Source organism: Carassius gibelio, chromosome A16 (assembly GCF_023724105.1).
Source record: "Carassius gibelio isolate Cgi1373 ecotype wild population from Czech Republic chromosome A16, carGib1.2-hapl.c, whole genome shotgun sequence".
In the NCBI taxonomy this organism is placed as follows: domain Eukaryota; kingdom Metazoa; phylum Chordata; class Actinopteri; order Cypriniformes; family Cyprinidae; genus Carassius; species Carassius gibelio.
This window is the reverse complement of record NC_068386.1, coordinates 29,839,698-29,846,659: the sequence shown is the minus strand read 5'-3', so window position 1 is coordinate 29,846,659 and position 6,962 is coordinate 29,839,698. Positions and strand designations below refer to the sequence as shown.

Here is a 6,962-nt window from a genome sequence, read left to right as displayed (position 1 = left end):
GGAGCCGCGGCAGTCATTGTAACAGGAGCATGCAGAAAGTCTTCTGTGGTTAACTATATGCCCCTAAACCTTTTTTAAATATCACACTTGGAATGTAGGTAAGAGCCCACAGGTGTGAAACAAACAAGAATGTTACACCTTCAGTAGTCATAAAACATTGGATGCTTTAGCACATTCAGTGAGATTATTTTCTCTTAAACAACGTATGTTTTCCTTGCGACCAAAGCATTCAAATGATCTTTGTAGTAAATCTAAAGCACACTGTTGCAAGGTAGTTTTGTTTACACCTTAAGTTTGTGATGACCACTAATATAATTTAATAATGTACAAATCGGCCGAGAACTATAAATATTATTAATGTGTTAATGTTATATTTAAAAGAAGCAGTCTTGGTTCAGAGTGTTAGATGGATATTTCAAGAAAAAAATATTTGTAAAGATCCTCTATATTCACACACACTCACATTACCCAAAACTGTGTTAAATACTTTAATCGAGCAAATTTAAAGAAATCTGACGTATATAAACACAGTAAAGCAGACAACACAAAGAGCTCGCTAACATTACAGCAGTTCTGTTTGCAAAAAAAAAAAAAAAAATCCAGAGACTGACACACACAAAACTCTTTACAATCATGCATGACAATACAATACGATTGTGATGTTAAAAATGAAACCGTGGTTCAGAACAACACGCACAAATCATGGAAAGATAAAAAGAAAACATTTTAATTCTGCTTCAACTAAGGCTCAAGCTCATTTTTGTTTGGTCTGGTTTCAGAGTTGGACTACTACAGTGAAAAACTTTTTATACAGTACATATCTTCACAATGGAGTAATGTGGTGTTAAACGTGGAACAGTAACAAACACTATTCAACATAAACTAGAACCCCAAAACTCTAATGTAACTGTGAGCTAGTTTCACATCATGTAGATAATCTCAGTAATGAAATCTCGGCTCACTTGCATTTTCTGGCTAACAACTGAAATGTGGACTGATGCTAAACCCGTTTTCAGGCGTCAAGGTTTGGTGAAATATACGTTATAAATTTTAAAAGATGATAAACTATATCAGATGTTCTTAAAAACGTAAACGTCGGACATGACAACTTTGTAAACACGTAATAACTAATATTTTAAGATAGATAAATGTTTAGATATTTTGTGAAAACAAAGATATACTACAACATTTCAGGGGCCCATGCTGTCGAAGACCATAATTTCACACTGTGTTGTTTTAAAAGTAAAAGTAGATCAATTATAAAGACATGACAACACTCAGTTCCAGTTGTGTGTGTTTCCCGAATCAAACCTGTTAGTCTGATGAATACCTAAAACATCTAAAACATGTGTTGGTGCAGACCATCTAAAATGGACTAAAACATGCCCCTTTCAATGAATTCTTTCTACATGTGATCTCTGGTTTATTTAGTGTGATGTTTAGAGAAACAGAGAAAGGAAATAGTTCCTGTGGCATCCATGACTTTTAATGTCTAACTTTAAGTGTAATAGACGGGTTTGTATTAAGTGTAACAGTCAGAACAGAAAATGGCAGGACTCATTTTCAAGTTGATTGAAAATGTTGTGTCTTTGTGACACTGGTAGACCAGAAAAAGCTCTAAAGTGCATCACAATCTCAGTTTAAACAGTCTCTTGACAATCATTTAATCATCTTGTACTACATTTTGTTCATGTTTTTGCCTGTTTACCAAACTCTGAGAATAGTCTTTATCTAAAAAACAATGAAAAAGATACACGGCTGGTGGGCCGGATCAACATTAAAAGTTTTCACAATAGTTTAGAAGAGATGATTTCATATTTTCAAATTAGGTATTTGTTATTCTGATACATATTTCTGTTGTGGAAACATTTCCTGTATAAAAGAGTATGTCTATAACCTATTCAAGGGGGTTTAGTGCAATCATATGGATCTTAAACGTAATCACATTACAACAAGGTCACATAGTCCCTCTAGTAAATCCACCAAAAGTGGAGAAAGCAGAAAATTCTTAGCACACAGTAGATGTTAATGCTTCTGACATAAAGGGAGTACACATAGGCCTACTCTTTAATGTCCAGTAGAAATGTTGAAACTAACGAGTACGACAAATAAAAATGTGAACATCATCATCAGCTATATGAACAAGAGCTCTAGATGTAGGGGCGATATTTTTATGCTGTAGTTATGCTGTAAAAATTCCTATGAACAGCAACTGTATGTTTGACCACAGTCAGAAAAAACTCTTCATCAGAAAACGGCAAAACAACATGTAAACAGATCAGTCGACTATCTCTGGTAAAAATAAATAAATAAATAAAATAAAATAGAATATATTTACAAGTCACACATTGACAATTTTTGTCTTATGTGCTCATTACAGCTAAAATCCTGTTTTGCCAAATGCCGTACACGCTTTTGCATTTTTTAATTCAGTGATTTTTTAGTCAGTTTTGCTCCGTATGCAGCAGTTATGTTTGAATTTTTCTATAACCATTACAAAAGTGAGAACATCATAGTTCTCAAATGTGTCTGTATTACAACAAAAGCCCATCTAACAAATCTGGCAGAAGTGGAGAAACAGATGTTTAGCACATACACACACATTGTAGATGCTTACGTACACCAGAGATGTTGCTTCATTTGAGTCAAAGAAGATGGCCATAGGAACGGGTAACATTCTTTAATGTTGTTGTGTTTTGTCAAAATAATAAAAAAGTTCGGTCAAATTCTTTTTCTTAAATGAATAGGATGTGCTCACCCTGCTCTCTTTCCCACGCGAGAGTTAGCATGAACTTACAGGAGTCTTCAAACAAAAACGGCCAAACAAACAAAATGTGAATGGTTTCATCTGCTATCTGAACAAGATGACTTAATCTAGTGGATTAATAAAAATACCATTTACAAATCAACATAATTTTTTTTAACAATTGTATTCTGAATTTTATATGCATTATAAACATTTGCTTTCTTGCTATACTCTCTTTCTTAGTGATTTGGTCACGTGAATACACAAAAGGTTATGGATAAAATTTATCTCTACACAGGAGTGTGGAAACTTTAACATGCTCAAACTTAAACGAGTGGACATGTTTCAGTTGAACCGTTTCATTTGTTTAGGTTGTAATAGTTTTAAGTGTAAAACAGCTAGACTTAATTTTTTGTTGTGTCGATGCTTCATGTGATCACACTTTTTGGACGGACACAAAGTTGCACTAAAAGAAATATCTCGAAGAGAAAAACTGTAACTTAATTTCTTAATTTTCATTTATTCCTATTATGATGACACCACACAGAGATCACCTAAAAACGTACAGTCCAACAAACAAATTGTGAACGGCCGTCCAAAATCTTGATATGGCTAAATCTTGAGGTGTAAGAAAAATGTCATTTAAAAAACATTGTGATTCTTAGATGTGAAACACCCTTGACATAATCTGCTGGCATGCAAAAATAGTCATAAATGTTTTAGCACAGCTATCTACACAAATAGTATGAGAACTGTATATCGTGTCACTTGCATAGAAAATTCATTACCAGTTTATCAGAGTCAAAAGGAAATGATGATAATAGTTGAAACATCCTTAGCTTGTACATTTCTTTCATTTTGAAAATCACAGCTGCTGGTGCTATTTTTTTTTTTTGTAAACCATTTAACATTACATGATGCCTTCAAAATAGTCAAATAGTCAAAGTGTATGTTTTCTGTTCTAGGTAAGAACATTTACACCAAGTGTTATAGGCCGGGTAAGTAATTTGAAAATAGTATTTCTGTCGAATGAGAAAAGTTCAGTCATGCATTTAAGATGTAGAAATGATGTTTTTGCCAAACACATCCAAAGAGTTTTCTACTCGTGCGAAAAAAGCACTTGTGTGCATAAATGATCTAAAGAAACAATGCTGGTCATCAGGTTATTTAAACATTTTTTAAGACAATAGACAGTGTGCCTTGCTTTAGTGACACACAATGTGTAATCTTTTAAACATGTTTAAAATGGTAGGTGTAATTATTTTACTGAGTTTAAGCTAAATGTATATTTGTTCATTTACAGTACACATACTACAGGTTAGATTATTAAATTAAAACATTTCTTACATAACACAAAGTAAAAACAACAAATACGAATTTGCTCATAAATAAAATTTAGTTTACTCAGTTTTACTGTGTATGTGTGTGTGTGTGTGTGTGTTTGTGTGGTTCAGGTATACCCCATGTTATGGGGAACAATGATGGCAATATCCAAAATCCTTGGGGATTGTTTTTGTCCCTGTGAGGAAACAAGTTTATAAATCATACAGAATGAAGTGTTTTTGAAAATCTTAAAATTAACGAAATTTTCTGTAAGGGGTAGGTTTAAGTGTAAGGTTGGAGTATGGGGATGCAAAATACAATTTGTACAGTCTAAAAAAGCATTACATCTACGGGATGTCTCATAGAACATGGAAAACCAATTTGTGTGTGTGTGTGTTTAAAGTCGGTTTTAAAATTAGCGTGAGATTTCAACTCCTTTTACACATCACATATTATGGATAGTATTTTCTTAACATTAAGGAATGCCTGTTTGATTTTATTAATTCCAGATAACATTCAATTATTTATCTCTTCTGCGGCTTGGTTAGTTGATGATTTAGATAATTTTCTCTCTCACTCTTTGAAATTCTCACCTGGAAAGACACCAGACATCGTCCTCCTTTTCAAATGTGTTTGTAGACGGGGAGCATGTGGCCTGTTGGTGCCTAGGTATCAACACCATATAGATCAAACATATAGATCCTGTCAAGGCGTCAAAACCCTCACTTTTGCACAGCCATTTTTTTTTCCCAGGAAGAACCCAAACACCTCCCACTGTCTTTAGGTGTGAACAACAAGCCAGAAAGGAACTTCACAGAAACCCCCCACAGCTCTGGTTACAGATACAACCATCATAAGAAATCCCCCACTGCTCTGGTTACAGATACAACCATCATATATCCAGTAATAAACACAACACAAGTCAAATCTGAGATCTCTTTGATCTTTTGATTTACACACCTCTGCCATGTAAATCAAGGGTCACAGGACCCAGTGGCATGGCAACCGCTTTGACTGACAGGCCTTATAGTCATAAATCAATCCAACTGACCATGCACACTTCTGACTACCTGTCAATCTACACGGACTGTACGGCCATAAATCAGGCCATAAATCAGGGTAATAAATCATCAAGACTTGAGATAAAGTGTATGATAGGACTACTGAGGGATTCTTCAGACCAATCACAACACTTGTGGTCTGTGTATAATTGACACGATAGATTTTTGGAGAGGTGCATGTCAGCATACAACATAAAGGGAGTGTGTCTACATGTAGGCTATGGCGTAGGTCCAACGCAGAAGTATAAATCAGCCTTTTACATCCATCTAAAGGAATTATTTATTTTTGGAACAGTATTCTAAAGTGAAGACCTCTGTAACCCACTAGTAATAACTCAAGTATTACCAAATCAAGCAAAAGGAATTTCTATCCAGAATCTTACAAAAACCTCAAAAGTAATTTTCAGTAATTACTAGATTAATCCTTGCCAAACCTGTCCTGGAGGACCCCCTCCCCTCCCCAAGTTTTGGGGAGGCTTACCAACTTATTCACTTTTGAATACTGAACCAAGTAATTATTAATTCCTTCTCAAGAAATTTGGTATTACTTGTGTCACTAGTGTCGGAAGTTCTAAGCGGTCATGCATTATAGTTTTTTTTCCCTTCTTGTTTTCTCGTTATAACTAATTAATTTTCTCTTTATCTCGACATAATGAAAGTTTGTTTTTCGTTACAACAACATGACAGTTTTATTGTTGCTATAGTAACAAACTCAACTTTGACAGGCATCTGATGGACAACCATGCAGGCGCTCTTACAGTAGCCTATATCTCAGCAAATTTTGCGTTACCTAGATAATAACGTCTACAATACTGTACATAAATAAAGGCTGATCAATCATTGTTGATTTTTCCAGAGACAGTACACCAAACGTTTTGTTTTTGTAATTAACATGTTTAAATGGCAACACTGCGAAACACAGGTGGAGCGCCTTCAGAAGGATGCAGAACTATTCTTTTAGGTCTTTTAGAGCTGCTTGGATTAAACTCACTTTTCATTTTCCCCTTATTTTAAATAAAATTATATATAATTTTTAATTTTTTTAATAGTCATTATATGCTGTGACAGATATCATGTGTGTTACAAGCTTCTATTTGCAAAGAGCGTTCATGTGCAGTGTATGTGCAGAAAAAAACGATTACAACACTATAGAACAAAACTGAATTAAATTAGCCTATGCACTTTACATATACATCATATTTCTTATCAATATGGTTCACAATAAAGATTAATAATAAGGAAAAGAAGCACATTACAAATAGCCTATCATTAAATCCGTCAACCTTGGTTTTGATAAGCAGTTTATTTTGACACAGAATGTGTTGGTGAAACTCATGCATCTAGCAAGAACTTAATACACAAAATAATCATATTGATTCAAGCATTTAACATTTATGAATTCATTAAATGTCAGTATTGAATAAGACTGCACAAATTATAGCGATCACGAAGAAGACACACGTACAGTAAAGTGCAGGGGCGTAGCCATCTTTTCAGAAGTGAGGGGGACAGAAATTACACACACACACACACACACACACACATATATATTGCTGCCATTACAATATAATATAAAACATTAAAGCTGCAAGCAGCGATGAACGGGCCCTCGCACACGGGCTCACCAGCAGCGAGTGGCTTTAGTAAATAGGTGAACGGTGAGAAACATGCATTTAAACTCATAAATATAAGTGGAATATATCAAAGTTTACTCCATATTTGTGCCAATCTTTCTGTTGCCAGCAGGTGGTGCTCTCATTATATTGGACTATTGGCCTTCAGATATGTTCAGGGCAGGACTCTTATCGAACATGTGAAGTTTGGGGAAGATA

At 34.5% G+C, this 6,962-nt stretch overlaps 1 long non-coding RNA gene across 1 annotated transcript; it reads right to left on the bottom strand.

Moving 5' to 3' along the window:
- Positions 1-3,242: 3,242 nt before the first annotated feature.
- On the bottom strand, positions 3,243-4,736 carry LOC128030151 (uncharacterized). The gene is made up of 2 exons (XR_008187847.1): positions 4,663-4,736; positions 3,243-4,265 (listed from the first exon to the last, which is right to left on the bottom strand). It is a non-coding gene; the product is annotated as an uncharacterized LOC128030151 (long non-coding RNA).
- Between the last annotated feature and the right edge of the window lie 2,226 nt (positions 4,737-6,962).